This window comes from Lagopus muta, chromosome 4 (genome assembly GCF_023343835.1).
Source record: "Lagopus muta isolate bLagMut1 chromosome 4, bLagMut1 primary, whole genome shotgun sequence".
Taxonomy (NCBI): Eukaryota; Metazoa; Chordata; class Aves; order Galliformes; family Phasianidae; genus Lagopus; species Lagopus muta.
In genome coordinates this window covers 6,994,619-7,014,963 of record NC_064436.1, presented here as the reverse complement: position 1 = coordinate 7,014,963, position 20,345 = coordinate 6,994,619, and the positions used below count along the sequence as shown (strand labels likewise).

The window sequence follows — 20,345 nt, the reverse complement described above, 5'->3', positions numbered from 1 at the left end:
TTAAAAAAAATGCTCATATAAAAGCAAAGGAGTAGAAAAGTAGTTATATCTCTAAATATATTCTCACTGTAATAAATGCTGCAATACTGGATCCCCTTCTGATGTTCACTGTTTCAAAAGAAAGTTGAAAAATCAAAGGTGGTGTTTAAAACAAATTAAAAACATACACACAAAAAAAGAAAAGGAAAAAAAAAAAAACCAACAGGAAAAACGAAGCCTCAAAAATTGCTCAGTGATTAGACAAAACATCTTGCAGTGAGAGACTGAAATAGAGCAATCTCCTCCAAAGGAAAACTGAGCAGTAACTCCATTCCAGCATGCAAGCACATTCACAGGTGATCAAATGCTCTTCAAATCTGGAAGAGAAAAGCAAAACATCAAGAAAGGGCTTGACATTAAATGCAGACAAATTCAAATTAAGTACAAGTCATAAATATTTAACAGTGATGGTGATTAACCACTGGCATTATTGAAACCATTGTTCTTCTCTAAGTAATTTGAAGTTAAACCTGAGGCCCTTTTTGGAAATATGCTTTAAAGAGACAAGTCACTGGTCTCTAAGTGAGGCTACATGGAGTGAAATTTTGCAGGCTATGGAATAATGGGGGACAAACTAGACGTCCCTGCCTTGTGTTGTATAAAACAGACTAATCTTGATCCTGCCCTAAGAGCTCCTTATAGGTGTTAACTTAGAGTACTCAACAGTTGCTTTTGTAGATGCATAAATGAAGACGTTTTCCTCCAGTGGAACACAGTTCTCAAAAAAAGAAGTAAAAAAAAAAAAGTTGATTTCCCTTTCTGCCACAAGACTATCCACACTTTCAAACAAAACATAAAAAACACATTACCCATATAAAAAGCCAGGTTCAAAGATCAACATATATCAACATTAGGACAGTCATCTGAATGAACACAGGGTTAAACAAGAAAGGGAAAAAAAACAAAATGAGGAGAATTTATTCCCTGAATAACTAACTGTTATTCCCTGTTTAACTAACAACTCACTTCTGAAGTATCTTGTCATAGACATCAATGACATTAACAACCAGAACATTAAACTCAAGGCAAACTTTTACCAGTGTCCCAGTCTGTTTTTTTTTTTCTTTTCTTTTTTTTTTTTTTTTTTTTTTTAACTTTAATGGGAATCGATAGCAGCAAAGCAGATTCTCCTATGATTATTTTATTTATTTCCATTCCATGTGACCTCTCAAAAAGAAACACTAGCAGTTAAAAAAAAAAAAAAAAAATCACTGGTGAGTGCTTGGTCATTCTCATTGCATAAGTTAAGAGAAATCTCTTGTGAAAGATTTACAAGATTGCCAGTGAAGGATAGCAAATAAAAGATAGAGTAGCAATATATTACAGCCAAAATCTATCAAAGTTGAACTGCCACAAGAGTTTCAACCATCACGAGGTTTAACAGTATAAAGATGAACACACAGAAACAAAATGAGCCAGATGCCAATACCTGATGACACTACGGTAGATCTTGCCGAGGTAGAATTGCCAAGATTACCATTTCTATTTTAAATGAAAAGATTATAACATGAGAACTTCTCGTTTCTAATCATTTACTTTCGCTGTTGGATGAGAAGTTGAGAAAGCAGGATAGAAAACAACTTGTGCTTGTATTTCCTGAGAGCCTCCAAAACAAAGACTGGCACACTTAAGGCTTGGGCCTGACATCATTAGGAAAACTAGCATTGCAAGTGTGCCTGAAATCTCTCCCATGGTACCTGCTTATGTTGATTATGATAGTTCACTATTTATGACAAATTTGCTTACATACGTTATCTGCTAGTGCCTTGGGACAAGAAATGACAGGAAGGCTTGTAAATCTCACACCTGTCATTTACTGTCATCTGTGCTAGCTGTTCAGAACCTCACAGCTATCTTCACACAGAGCAGCAGGTTCATGCTTCTGTGCTTCTCAGTCATGGATCAATTATTGTCCAGATTAGATAACTTCCTGTAGAATTAACTTAAACTCCTTTCTTACCTCCATACCTAAGGTTGTTTTATTTCATGAAGGGCTGAGCATACAGGTCTTGCCCTAATACTGCAATCAGGCAGCAGCTGGAGTCTGACTCACTTGTCCAAAATTTATCTAAGACTAGCATTCCAATTGCAGTTTAATAAAATAATCATGTTTTATGGGTCGACTGCAGGCAGCAGCTAAGCACCGCACATATGCTCACTTGCTCGTTCTGTCCCACCCCCAGCAGGACAGAGAAAAAAATAAATATGAAGAGAAAAACCAAGAAAAGGCATGGGTTGAGATAAACATAGTTTAATAAGCAAAGAAGAATAAAAAAGTGATGCAAAGGCAATCGTTCACAGCTTTCTATCATATACCAATGGCCTGTGGCAGTTTCTGAGCAACAGTAGCTTCCTAAAAAAAACCCTGCCTCCGTTTTTATTGTCAAGCTCGGTGTTACATGGCATAGAGCATTCATTCAAGTCAGACTGGGTCAGCTGCCCAGGTTATGGCCCTCTAAATTTCTTGCCCATCCCCAATTTACTGCTGAAGGAGGTGGGCAGAACAAAAAAAATAACTAGGAAGCCTTAATGCTGAGAGGTACTTCTCAACAGCAGCCAAAACACTGGTGTGTTATCAACACGTTTGGACACAAAGGATAAGTTTAGCACCATAGAGGTTGCTATGAAAGAACTCTATCTCAATTTTGGACTCAGTACACAGGTACATACAGGCATAAGCAGTTAGGAGCCGGAATGACTACATCAGCTCTTCCAGTCTCACCAAGAGATTCAGTTGAACTTAAATGAAAACAAGAAATAGGCCATAATAATAATGAGAGTTAAGAAATCAAATAACAACAAGAATTATTTATATATCTAAGAGAAAATATTTTTCTTGACCTTCCCAGTAATAAATCATTCACTTCTCTTGCTCTGTAATAGATTTGAGATGAAAGAAGGTACAGAAAGGAAGAAGAAAGTAACAGAAACTCCACACGTTTTTCATCTGTGTCAGCAACTCCCCGTTTTCGCCCATACAAAACAGACTGCACAATTCTACTTTACTTCAAACTCCTGCATGGCTTCACACAGCAGCTTATGACATAAAGACACATGGTCAAAATGAAGTCTTCTTCAGATTTGATACCATTAACATTATTCTATCGTGAATAAGAATAAGGAGACTCTAGAAAGGACAGGATCACCCTTCTTACCTTCTTTTGCAGACGGAAGAAGGACTTCGCTTCCACTGGCTGTCAATCTAGTTCCTTTCAGAAACATTAAAATTCACTTTTAAGTCTGAATAATAAGAATTGCTGACCCTTCTGCACTGATAAAAAATAAATAAATGCCAGTCAGGCACCGGCTTATTCACAAAGGTACAAGTAAACTCTTTTTCTAACCACGCTGCACAGATTTATTCTTTAAGCTAATCAGAATTCAAACAGAACGCAAATCAAATGTCACCCTGCTACACTAACATCCGTCAACCACAATGATTACATCTACATCAATCATTTGATATAATAGGCATAAAGTCATTATAATAGAATGTTGTCAAAAGATCTGAAACTGTCTTCTATTTAGTATTCCATCACATAGTACCTACAAGATTATTTCAAAGGCAGCAGTGCCTCCTTTGAAACTAAGAAAGCTTGCTTCAGCATTTTCCAGGCAGCAGATTCAATGACAGCATTCCCTATGAACAAGTCACATCACCAACCTGAGTTCTATAAAAGGGGTATTACATTTTTTGTTCCAGCAGTTTTAAAACTAGAATTGAAAAATTGAACTATTACATCATTTTGGATATACATTCTGCAACATATCTGAAAAGAGCCTTACCTTTAAGCAGAAACATTTGTTCTATGACATACGCGGACAGAATTCAGTAAACTCCTTCCAATGCCTCCTTTATATTTCAAGTCCCATTGAGTTTGTTTCCTCCTGCATCTAGTTCTGCGTGAAACATCTCACCACTTCATTTTCAAGTACCAGTTCTCTGAGAAGTGTAATGCTACCAGAGAGTTATGCGCATGAAAAAAGCATGCCTATGTCAAAAAGTGAAGTTCACCTGTTGAGTCTTGACTTGAGCTGAGTCATGACTTCTCAGCTTACAAATCAGGCCAGAAGTTCTCTATTACACTAAAAGACGTCTAAAAATTCTGCATACAGACTCTGTATGTTGCACTCAGTGCTGTGAATTACCAGCCTGAAGCCAAAAGAAGAGAGAGCACCAGCGGTGCAGAAAACATTCCCTTTCTGGACAAAACGGGTAGTGTCAAAAAGGCAGTAAGTTTCTGTCACTTTAATCAAAACAGGTGATTTAACTCAGAGTGACCTTTCTGTGCTTTAGTCAACTTAGTGAGCATGAAGATCCTTAACCACAGCTAAGGTTCTAAAATTATGCTTGCTTTCCACAGCACGTATCGTGTGAAGAAAAGATGAAGATGAAGACAATTAGTAAAATAAAGCAAATGGTAAAAAATTAAGTTTTACATCCACCGCTACAAGGAGGAAGATCCTGGACATTTTGTTCTGTTAGGCTTAGAAAGCAGCCATATAAAGAAAAACTTGTAATGTGAAAACAAAACTAAAATTTCAGTTAAGCCTTTATCAGATTAACAGATTTTTATTTTTTTTAAATACTACAGATAGTAATAATTGCTATCCTCAGACACAGAAGTTCTTAGAATCAATACATATACTCATGAGATTTTAATGGAGAGTTTAATGTCATGACCTGTTTTCCTCATCAACTATTTGTACCTTTACCCTTACCGTCCATTGCCCATTTACTTATGACATAAATCAGTCATAATTCACTCTCGAAACAACTGACATAACAGAATCTTATACCATCAATACGTAAATGCCAGGAGTTTCAAACCAGTCTTCATCAATAGGTCAAATCTGTTAGCGTCTTCACAAAGATGGGTTGGAGGAATATAATCTTCATTTATATCATTTGCTGTTTTTACAGCCAGATAGAGGTCCTGTCAACTGCTCAACCTGGATCTGAGTGAACTCTTAGCTCCATTTCATTTAGTAACCAACTAGAATACAGCAATAAACTTGCCTGAAACCCTTTTTCCTAACAAATAATTACCTATATCAAGCTCATAGATCACACTCTTATGAATACATACATTTTAATAAAAGCTTTCTTTCAGGCACAATACTTTAAAAGCACATAAATCATGTTTACCAAGTCAGTGTTCAGACTTTAGCTGGGTACAAATCAATGACCATTTTTTAATTAGTATAAGTTCATATTTGCAGTAAGTACATTACAAACATTACTCTCTTGGGAATAAGAATTTATCACAGCAAAATTCTCACTATCTCAGAATTCAAATTAAATATTTTTAACCAAAGGCTGTGATAATATTAAATAATGGAATGTAATAGTAAAATTATCAAGTCATATTTCCATAGCTATGTTGCCATCAGTGAACAATCTACGTCTTTGAAAATTCTTCTCACATCTTTATCAAGACAGTAACGTTTTACTTGTAAATAGCAACGCAGCACTGTACATATATCAACAGAATGATCAAGATGTAAATGGTGAACACTGTATATTTACTTTGCATTACAGTGAACATTAAGGTTTATAGTTCTCTGAGGTAAATATTGACTTTGACTTTACTTCAGTCAATATTTATTTCTCCTTTCAATAAACATTGATGTTTGCCTCAAGTGAAGTCAATATCCTGTTAATGTACATTACTTGAATACCATTTGGGAATTCCTAAACAAATGAGTCAAATTCAGCGAGTCAAAGGTAGTGGGACCAAGAGACCTTATAGGTCATTTTTAAAACTTTCATTACTAGCAGAGCTACCAAACACTGCATGGAACACTCCTAAACAATCCCTTCATTAGTCTTCAGCATGCTGGTACTGCAGCCAATTCTTTATGTGCTACAATTCACTTCCAAAATGTTTATGCACAAGGACCTTATGCTGTGCCCTTGTTAAATGATTCTCAAGCTACTAAAGTTCTTAAAGGAAGTATGTTTACAATAGTCAGATTTTTTTACTCCAAGTCCAAGCTACAGGACTTACTCACCGTATGATAATATATTAATGGCATTGAAATTTAAGCTGTTTCATTTCTGGAGATCTGATTCTTTTGAGAAATACATAGCACAGGCTTTAGCGACTATATTTTAGTTGCAGATAGCATGAATATAAGCCACAGGAAATACTACTGAAAGGTCATATTAATAAGATATATATCATATATTATTTTTGTAAGATTTATTTATTTATTTACTCTGAAAAGCAACACTCTATAGGAAACACGCTTGTGAATAAGAGCTACAGACTTGATCAATTACCTTTCAGTTCTTTTGTTTGTTTGCTTTTTGCTTCCTCGGATATGCTCAAGCAATTCACACGTAAGAGAATCAGAAAAGAGGTGATGGACTACCAAACTTTTCAATTGCAATGTGTCTGTTCTTACAATTTTTGAGAAAGAAATCTTACTGAAGCTTGAATTGGGATGCTTCCCATCACATCTCCAGCAAGTTTTGCCACTTGCTGGAATAACCAGTTTACTAAAGATTTAACGCTTTCAGTCCTTACCTGGAAGATGTCTCAGAAAAATTCCTGGCTCAATTATGATGCCCCACATGGCCTCTCATGCCTATTTTCCGAGGGTTGAGATCTTGAACAGAACCACTGCTATCACTGCTCTCAATCAGCTTACTTGCAAATAAATTCAAAAAAAAAAAGTCAGGATTTGAAGATATGCACCTTAAGAGACACATGAATTCTGGATAAAAGCAGATAAAACAGCATCGTGGCCTCCCCATTAATGATGTCGATCACCGACTCAAACACGCTCACCAGCAGATCCGTGTGCTTTGTCATGGGGTTCAGCTTGAGGAACAGGGGGCTCTCGATGATCTCACACACCTGTTTGTGCATGCTGATTAGCATTTAATTGGTGCAAGAGCCAAAACACAGATCATGTTTCCAAAGGTGTCAGGTTGATTCTTACCACTGGATATCTCACCGTTTGTTTTTTAGTTTGTTTGTTTGGTTTGTTTTGTTAGTTTGGGGTTTCTGTTGTTGTTTTCCCAAAATTTACCTGTGTTTTGACAGTTTCTATGCTTGAATGTGAGTGAAATGAAATGTTTTTTTCTGTAGGCATATGTTTTTACAGGTGGATAGAACATGCATAAATTCAGATAAAATTAGTCTTAAATATTTTATAAATTTGCTAATTATAAAATCATTAGGTTTTTTTCTTATAAATATGCTTAGTATTGCATTTTCATTGTACTACATTGCCACCAGAGAGACAGACCAGAATTCCATGACTGCCATAGGTTGTTAGAAATAAACCCCAAACACCTTAGAATGTAGTCCTTATCACAAGCATGTTATAAAGATCAGCTTGGAGCAAACAGTGAGATACTGACATAGGCCTTCAGGTATTTAGAGAAGGGAAGAATGTCTATTGCTGTAGTTCTGGGGCAGTTTATACTCACATTCAAAAATCTCACAGAATGTATGCATGCAAATATGGAATAATTATTTTTAAATGCATTTAACTCTTTCTTCACAATTTCTGAACATAAGCTATATCAATTTTACTCTAATTTAGATTTTTTCTTTATGTATGCTAACATTGTGAATGCATTAGGAAGGAATTTATAAGTGAGTGAATAAATCAGTTTTCAGAATGGATTGATTTACTACAGTCTGAACAATACTCAGAAATAATAAAAATGATCAACATGTTGGTATTGCATGCAACCTCCCGCAATCTTATTTAGCATAAAAAGGGCAGGAAAGGGGAAAATGTCCGTACATCATACACTTAATTGGCTGATTCTGGTTATTAGAGTAGAAGGTTATTTCCATTCTTAATGTACCTAATATGAATTTAGTATTTGAGAAAGGTTGGTAGGTGAAAGATTAGATTTAAGGTAACTTGTGAAAGGTTTAGTACTTCTGGATTGACAGCTTTAGGAGTCTGACGGTAGTTAGACAAAGAACGAAAAAGCAGAGACAGTTCTGGTGCCATCTTCTCACCACTCAAACCTTGCCACAATGCTTTTATCCATCTATATGACCATATAATATATATATGACCATGATATATAATCATGGTTTACAAAAAGAGGGGGAGAAAACAAACAACCCCAACCTTCTCAACCAAAACCAACATTTTAAATAGAAGCTACATTAGAAATTAAAACATACTTCTAGGTCCATGATACCATAGAAGCATAGAATTGCTCAGACTGGAAAAGACTTTAAAGGTCATCAAGTCCAACCACCATACTACCCTAACTCTCACCACCCTCCACTAAATCCTCTAAATCATACCCCTGAGCACCACATCCAAACAGTTTTTAAACACATTCAGGGATGGTGACTCAACCACCCCCATGGGGATCCTATTCTGGAGCTTAACCACCCTTTTTCCCGATATCCAGCCTAAATTTACCCTGGTGTATATATTATGATCGCAACCATGTGTTGCCTTACTTTGCTATTAATGAAATAATAGGCAGAGGATTCAGGTAAAAATTATTAACAGCCAATATGGAGAAAAATATTGAAAAATTAAACACTGAATTCCCACACTAACTCTACAGTTTTACTTGTATGAAGGAGTTATTTGAGTACCAATCACAATGTGAATTACATAGGAGAGTGTGGCTATAGAGACCACAAAAAAGAAGTGAATACATCAAAACCTATAGACTATTCCTAAAGGGAAAGTGAATTAACCTGTTTACTCAAAAAAAAGTGCATCACTACATAAGACAGCTCTCTTCTCTTTTTATCTTTTGCAGTAATGCTAAACACCGTACAACTAAATTCAAATGAATTGCAACATGTTACTCCCTTACAAGTGACTGCTAGAGTAAGAAGAGTGGTATTTCTGCCTTGTCAATTCAGTGTTCCATTCATTCTGATAAAGTTTACATGTTTTAGAAGGTGCTGTCACTGTTTATAGTAGTACCTAGTGAAGTTTATTACCTGCTCAAACAGCAAAGCAAAGAAATTTCAAAAAAGCAAGGTATTTCTGCTAAATCACAACTTTGTATAAGATACTCTCATAGATTTGTATTGTGTATGTTCATCACCAACATTTTTCTTTCAATATCTGATCATTAATATTCAAGACAAGAGCAGCTTCTCCAAATGCCAGATAACACCAGACTTGTTCAGCAAGATTCAGTCACACTGAGTACAATCACTACGGTAAAACTCCTGCTTTTGTCCTACTGTGTAGATAACCTTTTGAAAGAAAATATCTGACCTTCAAGTAAGTATCTGACCCTCAAGTAAGTCTGTCAAAAGCCCAAGTCAGCTGTAGCAATTCCTCTACTTGTGGTTCCAAGAATGGATCACAGTGAGGTGATACAAATCTGTTTACTGTCAGCAAACACTTACTAAATGAATCATTTCTCCTAGTTGAGCACTGTTTAATTCAAGTGAAGATTTAAAGGAGACCAGTATCATATCCACTAGAATTAGAGCTGGAATTTATTTTGCTTCTTTTGTATCTGCTATATATCTATTCTTTTGCCTTTTCCTCGTTTCCACAGAATAGAATCAACGCAAAAGATGCAATAAAGTCTAAGTCCAGAGAAATATTTGTAGTAGTTTAACTTCACTGTATTTCCCCTTTTAAACATTAATATATTAAATATTATATTGTTTAACTTCATATTTGATAAAAATAGTTTGCCTTTCCTTTGAAGTTTAACAGTATTTACTGTGACAGAAATATACTTTGTTCACTCGATATACTTTCCCTTGTGTTCTAATATCCTAATTTTAACTACAGCATATTTTTACATTTTCTTGCAATTCAATACTCCAAACATCCATTTTGCACGAAGCATTTCACTGGGTAATCACATTAGGCTGCTCCTTCGCTACTGGCTCTAAAAAATCAAATTTTCAAGATTGGTGTTTTATTTATTATAGCACAAAATGATTCACAGTTACATTTTAGTCAATTTCTAGTCTTTCATGACATGACTTTTTAAAAAAGAAAAGCTACCTTTGAACTGCAGATTGATTTTTATTTACATCTAAGCAAACACATTTCTTACAATATTAAGTGTTTTACATGTTCTAGGAGACATTGGCCACACACAGAGAGGTGTTCCCTCAGGGAACTCCTCCATCAAAGGTTCCTTTGGGAGTTCTTCTCCAAAGTCCTTAGTTTAGTGAGGGCCTTTTGTCCCCTATTTCTCTGTTTTTTTTTTATTCTTTTCTCCCCATTAGGGTGACACACCTGGCCCAAAAGATAAGCCAGTAGGGAGAGGTGCTTTTGATGCCATGCACAAGTATTATTGCCTTCTCTGTGGTCAGCTCCTTCAAGCAGCAACCCACACACACACCCTGAAAAAGATTGCTTGTCCTGCTTCTGCTTATCTGTACAGTCATGAGCAGAAGTACTGTGGCATGGTGACACCCACCACTCGCCCCCTAGCATTTGTCAATGAAGAGTCTCATCACTAAAAAGGCCTCAGGAAGCAAGCTTCCTGTCAGCCACAGTCCAGAACAACAGGCAGTGCTCCTAACGAAAGCAGTCACCTGTGAAATAATGCTCAGGTCAAGTTTAATGAGTACTTCAGTTCATCAGAAATTGCTGCCCAATTCATGTGAAATTCCCCAAAACTCATATCTCATCTTCTAAGAACGACTGTACTGCTTCTAAAGTTTCAAATTCGTCTGCTCAATCGCTCTTTAATCAATTATTCCAGGCAAAATTGCATTTTCTTGCTATTTTCTTGCTTGAGCTAATTACTATAAATGATCAACTATTTTAAATGTACATTAACAACAACAACAAAAAAAAAACCTCATTTTTTTTCTTTTAATTAAATACAAATGGATATGGATTACAAAAAGGACAGTCTTAAAAAGGACACCTTTTTGCATGGATAAGGTTTTAGTCATAGTATTTCAGACCATGCCTCTCACAAAATAACCTAAATTGAATTAGTGAGCAGACAAAGACTTAACTGTTTCCAAATTTAAATGGTAAAAATTAGGTCTCCCTTTTAAGGGAGACATCTTTCTTCATCTTCTTGCTGAAGTGAAACTGTAGATGAAAACTTGTAGGTATAACTCTGTTCTTCTCATTTCAGTGTATACCCCCAAAATTCTGGTAACACAGTTTTCTTCCACATGGTGGGAAGTGGGTGACAGTACATCCTTTTACAGAAGAATTATTGGCTTGTTACGGCTTTTTGGAAAGACTGTTTCTACCAAAGGCAGAAATCCTCTGCACTTCAGGTAGGAACTAGTATGCCTAAGAATATCTGTACTGAAATGTAACAGCTAGCTGTAGCAAAGTGGTGACTCATTTGTCCTCAATATAACTTAAAACAGAAAAACAATTAATCTTTGCTTTCCATGGGGGTGGGGAATGCTTCAGCTATTTCTGTGCTTGGGACTTACAGTTATTCATACTTATTCCCTTGCTGCTGACCCTATCTTATTTATCTCAGGGGACAGGAAAGGGGGGAAAAATACCCTCTTTTGCAATCAGTAATTTAGCGTTACACACTCTGTAAAAAAATTCAAAAGCAAGACTTAATAACAAATATTTTCACAACTTATCATCTTCAAAACTACAAAGCATCAGACTTGCTTTACTCACCGAATGAAATGGCAGAGTGTGTTTCTGGAGTTTGTATCATTGCAGCTGAATTTCTCAAGGGTAGCATTTCTTGATTCAGTAAAGCTTCCCAAGCTTGAAGGCAGGAGCGCTATCCTGAGAGCAGAGCAGCATCAACTGTCTCACAAAAAAAAACCAAAAACTTCTGTTTTCCTTTTTTAAGGTTAATTCCCTGAGAATTACCTCTGGTTCTGTGCTGGTTAACCCAAAACAGTGCTTCTCAGTAAAATCCTCCTTAACAAATCTTGGTAAGTTAGTTCCCAAGACCCTTCATACCAAAGTGAGACAGAACTGTAATGTGAGCAACAGAAATACATCATATTCTGCATTTTCTTTTTTAACAGAAGAAATGGAATTGGGTTTGGTTCTCCCTTTACATTAAATGTTTGTATATATTATAACACTGTGCAGTGGTATGTTTACTGCCATTTGCAGTAAAAATTAAAAAAGGTTGTCATATTATTTGACATACAGTATTTCTTCGCAACTTTCAATTTATTGCAAGGATATCTAGATCATAAATTTTAAACAGGCTGAAATACTTCTGTAAGCCCCAGGTAGAAGTGACATCCTTCAAGTAGCTCTCTTGCACTGCGGAGTGCAGACTGTCTGAAGCAAATAAGTAGCCTTCATAATCATGTAGTGAACATCACTGTTTTCCCCTTGCCCTTTTTGTAATGACCGCTATCTAGATTAAATACAGGAAAATACAGTCATATACCTTATTAAACCATCATGGATGGACTTACTTACATTTACAAGTCATCTGACCGACTTCTGGTCTCTGTAGACCTTTGTCTGCCTGAATTTCCCCATGATTTGCATATTGCTAATCATTACACTTGGCACCGGGGTTTTCTTTGTAATTAGTTCTTCTAAGTAAGTGCATCAAAGCTTTAGAAGACATATATTCATTTGACAGCTTTCTAATTGCTTTTTACGTTGTCATCTTTATGGCGAAGGAGCTTTATAATCTTAAACCTCTGAAAGATTTTAATTTTTCCCAGAACTTGTTATTAAAGGGCTAACAACTGCAGTCAGATTTAAGAAGTCTAACTATGCATCAGTTCAGTCAAGGCCAAACATTTTTAACTAAACTAACTCTGTAACGGTCAGACTATGCAGATATATAGCAATCAAAACCTTGCTTAATATTTATTAGGGTCTAAAACAAACCAATTGTAATGCTTACCAGTTGGTATTCCTCTCACAATTTATATTACACACTAGTAAAATCCAATGCCAAGCAGATTCATTACCTTTATAGCTATAATAAATAGCCTTTTCCTTCTTGCCCATTCTCTTTACCCACCATAATGTTTTCTTCTCCCTTTTGCTTTGTTTGTCTTGGTTACGAGTACGCTCTGCCCTCTGTTTAGTACTCAGTGGGGTCATGTTATTCATTCATAACAAAAGGGCTCACAAGCCTTTCATTCCAGCAGCACTAATCACTTTTATCATTTTACTTTCAACCTTTTTATTAACAAAGGCTGTGCTGACAGTAGCAATTCAGCAGAGCAAGAGATCGGTAGATCAAAGTAGATCAAAGTAGTTGGTGCTGAGCATGCTACATTGCCATCCTTGCTTTGAAAGTTTTGGAGTTTCACTTTAGATCACACAAATGCAAGCGTTGTGCACTGAGCAGCCCAAATTAATGTTTTGGTTCAAGGCTGACTAAAGGGGCAAAGGGTTTGGACCTTCATGCTCCCACAATGAACTGGAGAATGTTTGGTGAACTCCCTCATCCTTTAAGAGAGATCTAGTTCACGTGCTCTGTATGAATCAAAACTTACTTTTCAGAACAAACAATGAAAGCTTAACTGGGACAGGCAAAGTATAATACTTCAAAATGCTTTTTCCAAGCTGAAGAATAGCAAATGTTCACATACTCACGTAACAGCAGTAAAAGGGAACAAAAGAAAAGCTCCCACAGTATAAACGTCACTTCTGTAGCACAGCAATGGATATGATATTACTATCAAAAGCCTCCTGTTTTCAAAGTTGATTTTCCATTTTCTAAGTTTAACTTAAGGCAATGAACCCTTATTATTTTTGATCTTCATGTATGATTCTTTTCTATTCAATCAAATTTATCCTCAATAGTACAAAATCCCATTTTTTGCTGGCTGTGTTATAATTTTTGTATCAACTGTATTACATCGGTAATATGGTTATTACTATCCTTTCTGGGTCCATTTTCTGAAGAACAGGGCAAAACTATTTAAGGAAGAAACTTTTTTTTTTTTTTTTTTTTTTTTTTGGTAGCTATAGAAAAACAGGACTGCATTTTGTTTTCCTTCCACAAAGTTTGGATTCATCCACCTGTGTTAATCTCTGATTTTCAGCTTAAAGGAAAACAAACAAACAAACAAACAAAAAAACACAGTATAGACTGCTGATTGTTGTTATTTAATTAAACACTGCAGCTGAAACTAATTGTTATGAGAGGTAGTTAGCTGATAGCCAAGAGTAAGTTAAACTTTCTCCTCTTTGGTTTGGAGTAAGCTCCAGAACTTCAAGCTGTAAAATGAGGTTGCTTCAGGTTCATCTAGAAAGTCTATCCGAAGTTGTTAGTTCAAGTATGCTGTGAAGTATTTTCGAATAACTTACTTAAAGAAGAGAATCCAGCATTTTTTTAGATAGTGGTAGATGAACCATGAAAGTAGGTTGTATTCAGGTGGTTACTGTGAACCCACAATTAAACACATCTCATTAGTTCTAGTGACTATGTTTGCTAGATAAAGCATCTCTGAACGAATAAAAAGCTTTGCAACTTAACAGCTCACCAGAGATCTGAAGGGCGTCATAAATGAACTTATGGCATTGGTACTATTAAAGTATAATAGTTTTGCTTAAGAATCGTAAGTACAATATGATTATTTCTTGGTTCAGACCAGCTAAATGCTGATGGATACAAAAATTACGCCTTTGTTTGCCTTATTGTGGTCATGAACTTTTTGCTCATTTCAGAAACTTTCGCAGAGTTATCTTTTAATTTCACCAGTATTTTCTTAGCAAATCTCAAAACGCATGTGATTTATCACATGGCTGATGGAGATAAATGATGCTTTCATTTTCCTTTTTTAACTTCAGGAATATACAATACCAATTACAGAAATTATTCCTGTGAAATCTGTTCACAAAACTATATTTCATTTCATGTCTCAGGCATAAGAGAAATATAGAACATACCTGTAAATAACTGCTTTACAGTTCATTTTAACTTAAATTTAAATTTATTAAATTAAATTTTTTTAATTTAAACATTCATTTTAACAGCCTCTGTAAGAGCTATGAATACTCTCCCCACAGAAGCGAGTTGAGTATTTACACATGATAACTAATATTGTTTTAAATGAAACCAATATTTTAATCTAGACGTTCTCTGAAGTCTGCATTGATCACAGCTGCTGAAGAGATTCTCAAAAGTATTTTGGGCCCCCTCAAAGCTATTTGCAAGACATTAACCAGAGTCATAGACGTCTTGTGTTTAACTTGTGAATCCTTAGAATACGAAAATATAAGAAAACATAAACACTTATTCCCTAGATTTTCAAAATTGAGTATTCCGATTTTCATAACACTAATGAATCAGAATTAGGATGTACTAACACTTTTGTAAGGAAAAAGTAAAGTAAAAGGAGGTCTGAACAACTGTTTAATAAATTTACATGCATATTTCAGTAATGCTATTACTGAAATAATCCAGTTCACGAATGGTGATTGGACTGTGACAATGTAACAAACGATTCTAGGTCCATTTACATTCGTTGTTTTCAGTAAGATCAAGGAGCACATCCACTTGAAGCTAAACATTTACTTTTTTTCTTTTTCTGACTCATATTTGGAAAGATAGGCCATTTGCATATCTACAAAAATGGACAAAGTAAATTGGCTCAGTCTTAAAAGACCCCAGGATTAAAAACCTGTGATTTACAAAAATGCAGCAACAACAAGAAAATCTGTACATACAATTCTTATACTAGCTAAGATGCCATCCTTACATGTAATGTTCTTATTGGTAATGAAGCGAGATGACAAGTATACAAAATCAATAGTGAGGAAACAGAGGAGAAAATATATATATATATATATATATATATATATATATATATATATATATATATAATATATATATATATATATTATAATATATATATTATAATATATATATAATATATATATTATAATATATATATATTCTGGAAGCAATCCAACATTTGTAACTGAGCTAATGCTCAATTACTGTGAAATGCTTTATAGAAACAAATGCTAGTGCCACATGAATCCCAGATGAGTTTATTACAATTGGTGTCATTAAAATGATTAAAACGAAGTGTTACTAATATGCCAAACAACTGTGATTGTGGTTTCATAAAACTAGTGTTTAATATCCATCAGAAACAAAATATTCTTTTTCTACAATTGCTAAACATTATGATGTGTCTAAAGCATTTGAAATTATGACTTGTATGATAGTGTTCTTTAGCCTCTTTAGGAATTAACTTGCTGCAATGTGTAAAATAGCTTAGAATAACTAGGTACTTAAGTAACATACACCTTCCCTTAGTGTCTCCTTTCACTCAACAGACAAGTAAACAATCATCATAAAATCAGTCTCGTGTTTTTTCCCAAAATACAAATTATTTCTAATTATACTCTTTTTGCTTAGTATGGCATTCAAAACACTGAATTCAATCAGTGAAATGTCTCAGAAACCTACGTGACAGCTTAAATAAAATGATATACTTACACAAACATGTATTATTAATAAATGATAGCACATGCACAGAATATGCAACTTGAGCTGCTTTTTTTCCATTAAGATCTGCCTTAGTCACAACACTTGGAGTGTTAAACATTTAGTTTCCAACCTAATTCTGAACCTTTTAAATCCCACTCTTTTTAGGTTCACAGAGTTAACAGTGACCATTTAAGACCTACATGGATATATAAAGAATACTTTTTCTAGCATCCTTGGTGGTGCTGCAGCTGAATGGCTACTACTGATAGCCGACTACTTCATTTAGTGCCTTTCTTGTTCCTTTGTTTCAGCTTTATTCTGTATAAATATTCCAAGAGGTCCTACAAATAAATACATAAATTTCCACTCTGCCTGACAGCCGCGTTACCATTTATGGCAACATCTGGATAAATCTTTTTTATTTCTATCTTCTAATAGTTGAGCTGATGTTTACAAGGTGAGTTTTTTGGCTGCTTTTTTTTTTTTTTCCACAATTATTTTAACAAGTACAGTTACTGCTTGTTTTCTGTCTGGAGATATTTTTTATTCTGCTGCAGCTTCTTCAAAAGCTGTCTTTAAAATTTACCACATAAGTAATCATGAACCTTTTTCTACTCTGCTGAACAGAGGATAATTCTGAGTTCTGTGCAACTCAGACAAGAAAGTGACTAACGTAAGACCCGTACCATTTTTAGACTAGTGATCTGAAAGGACAGATGACTTGTATGCGCAAGCTAAAGTCATAAAAACAGAAGTGACATTAGACAAATGTTCTTCTTTCATCAAAATTCACTTCCTGCTCAAAAAAGGGATCTAGCATTCAGTTAAGACATTGTAGCATCCCACAGAAGAATTAGATGAGGATAACAGATAGATGAATGTTTCCACAATACTTGCATGCCAGGAAAGTCACGTCTAACTTCATTCCACAGTCAAAGACCATTAAGAGAATCTAGAAATAACTAAGGGCTGAGGCAAGAGAATTTGTTACAGATGCATGACTAGGACCTCCGTACCCACAGTACTGAAGAGCAAATCAGTAACCTCCGACTGGTTCACCGTGTTGATGAAGCAGAGACATGGGTCTTCCTGTAGGCATTGGCACCAATTGTGAAAGATAGATCTCAGGTCTGTTACTAACCAAGTCATACAAACTCGTCTGTCAGGAAGCTGGGGTTTTTCCTCAACAAGCTTTTTTTTTTCCCATGAGAGCAGAGCAATGCAGTTCAGCCATTGGGCTGTGCTGCTCCACAGCTCCCTATGGAGATCCAAGGGTATCTTCATGAAAGACATTTCCTGGCCTCTGGCTGTGGTTCGTTCAGGAACAAAAGACAATTGCGAGTACCGCAGACTTAAAAATTAAACAGAAAGGAATAATAATTTAAAAAATCCTGACTCCCAATGGAAGCAAATCAACTTCGAGATCTTTTCGCTAAAGGATTGAAGGAATAAGAGATCCATGACAGAGCACAGCAAGCTCTTTGGCAGGGCTGATTTCTGTAGACTGGAAGCTGTATTGTTTTAAGAGATTTATGGCACTTTTAATTGGATACAGAAGCAAAGAAAGGTTTGGGGTTTTTTAATCTAAATTGCTTCAATTTGTGATAAGTTCTGTATCAAGTGCTATTAAGTGCAGGAGTTGATTTATTTACATGCTTGTTTACATCCCTAGATTTTGTCCTATTACCAACTTTTATGTACTGTTTTCTGTAGTAACAGAATATGTAACATTTCTGAAATTTAGCTAAACAGAACACAGGACACCTGAGCACTGTTAGCAGTGCCTATGAGTGTTGGAGTTAAATAAATCTGCTTGCAGACAACATTTATACCTAACTAGTGCAGTGTATTTCTAAATATAGAACATATCTTTTATTTTTTTCTTCTCAGTTTTCATCGTTTTATGATTTTTTGTTTAATCAGTATTTCACATCAACCTCATGTAGTGCACTGGGAGTTAAAGATTAATGCTCCAGTTCTGGGCACCTGTCCGGAAGAGAATAACTACTTATGAGAGAACTATGCATTCAGAGAGCAGATATAACCTGTGGAAAGGTAACAAGACCTTTTCTTTTCTTTGACTCTCGTCCCTGGTCAAGCAGCACATCTCACCTTAACGTTACGGCGAGGCCTTTCCACCTTTCAGACAGTCTCTCTCATTATATTTGATTTATTAGCTTCAATTCTAGTTATATTGTATTACAATGTGTTATCTTGCATTCCAATACCATATTTAATAAATTACTTTGTTTCTGCCCAGATTCTTGCCGCTGCTTTTAATTATTTGGGGTCCCTGTTACCCTTTCCAGAGGCGTGGATCTGCAGATCCCTCTGCCCCGCTATTCATGGAACTGGGCCAAACCAGCTCATAAACCACCGACAGTAATCTTTGAATCTAACATTGCCTAATGTAACAAATATGTCATATGTAAGTGCACTGAAAGCAACTGCAAATTGTTACAGCAGAAAATTCCAAGTATTACTTAAGAGCTGTTCACACATCCCAAAGCTTTGAAAACTACTTCTTATATCTGTATTTATACTTTTTTTCTTCAAATTATATTATATAATTATTTGTTCTCTGAGAAATTTACAGTATATATTTTCCAGTTAAATATCTAATTAGCGCTGCATGAGACCAAAAACAGTTTTGCAAAGAAATCTGGTAAAGTGGTCTTTCAAACTTAAAAAGTGTTCTCATTATTCAAAATATCCTCTATAAAGAATACACTAGGTACAACTGCAACACACCTTTTCAGCACAGTCATTTCATAATAAAAATAGGCAATAAATGAATTATTTAAATAAACAGTCCCTAGGATAACTACTCAGAGCTACACAATTTGGCCTGAACATAAAAAATTGAACATTCTCAAGTTTCCTTTTTCCTCTTCACTAGTATTTTTGTTCTAAGTGATACTTAGGAAAAGTGCTCTACTATATATGTATTTTTCTTTCCAATTCCAACAGTCAGTGCCAATGCCATTTCTGGAGCTGTGATTTTGAAGGGATTTAACCTCAACCTCTAACTGGGACAGTGCATATGACAAAATATTAACATCAGAAAAATAAAAATTGCCATTCTTAACATACAATTAAAAAAAACAAACAAACAAACAGTGTAACTCATACCCCATTAAAATAGAATCAACAGCACATATTCATAAAGAATAGTGAGAATGCACAACACTTATAACATGGAAGAAGATTCAGAGCTGGAATCTGCAGTGAGATCTCACATCTCAAGAAATTGTTCCAAGCGCCTCACTCAAGTGTAACCCAGTAAGTACAGTTTTGACATTGCTAATAAAAGGGCACAGACTTCGTACAGACCCAACAGGATCACATCTCAGAGCAGACATAGTTCTGCCCTGGCTTTACGTGTGATAGCCGCTAAACAGAAGTGAACATTGCCTACTGTACGGGCACTGGCTCCAGCCATCAGGGGTACAGGGTAGCCCTCCTCAGCTCCTCCAGACTGCCCCTGGGAAATCAATCCTTGGATGCCCAGGGAGATGCCAGTGCAACTGGCAGGCCTCACCTGGGAACCAGGGAGAAAGACATCTGCTGAGACAAAAAATATAAGGAGGAAGGCACAGCTCTCCTCCCACTCCACACCACCAAACTGATGTTGCTGTGACATCCACAGGGCTGCTCTGAATGAGTAGCACTGCAGGTCTTTGGAAAGTTGATTGCCAGTGAAGGACACTGTGCTCCCTTTTGACTGTGATATTTTCTGTATAATAGTCCTTACTTCCCATGCCCCTCTGCCTCCTGACATTTATTTCAATCCATGTTAAATTATTTGCAATTCAAAAGAAGCTTATCTTTTAACTCAAGTTTCTTAGCTGTTAAGGGACAGCATTCTTTAGTATCTTATGATTTTGATCAGAGGTACCACTTTGAACCAAAAATCACAGATAAAGAAGGGAAAAAAATACCAATATTGTGT

General features: G+C 35.6%; 1 long non-coding RNA gene across 1 annotated transcript; it reads right to left on the bottom strand.

Annotated features, from left to right (window-relative positions):
• Positions 1–253: 253 nt before the first annotated feature.
• On the bottom strand, positions 254–3,941 carry LOC125692131 (uncharacterized). Its single transcript, XR_007376482.1, has 3 exons — positions 3,826–3,941; positions 3,195–3,310; positions 254–356 (listed from the first exon to the last, which is right to left on the bottom strand). It is a non-coding gene; the product is annotated as an uncharacterized LOC125692131 (long non-coding RNA).
• Between the last annotated feature and the right edge of the window lie 16,404 nt (positions 3,942–20,345).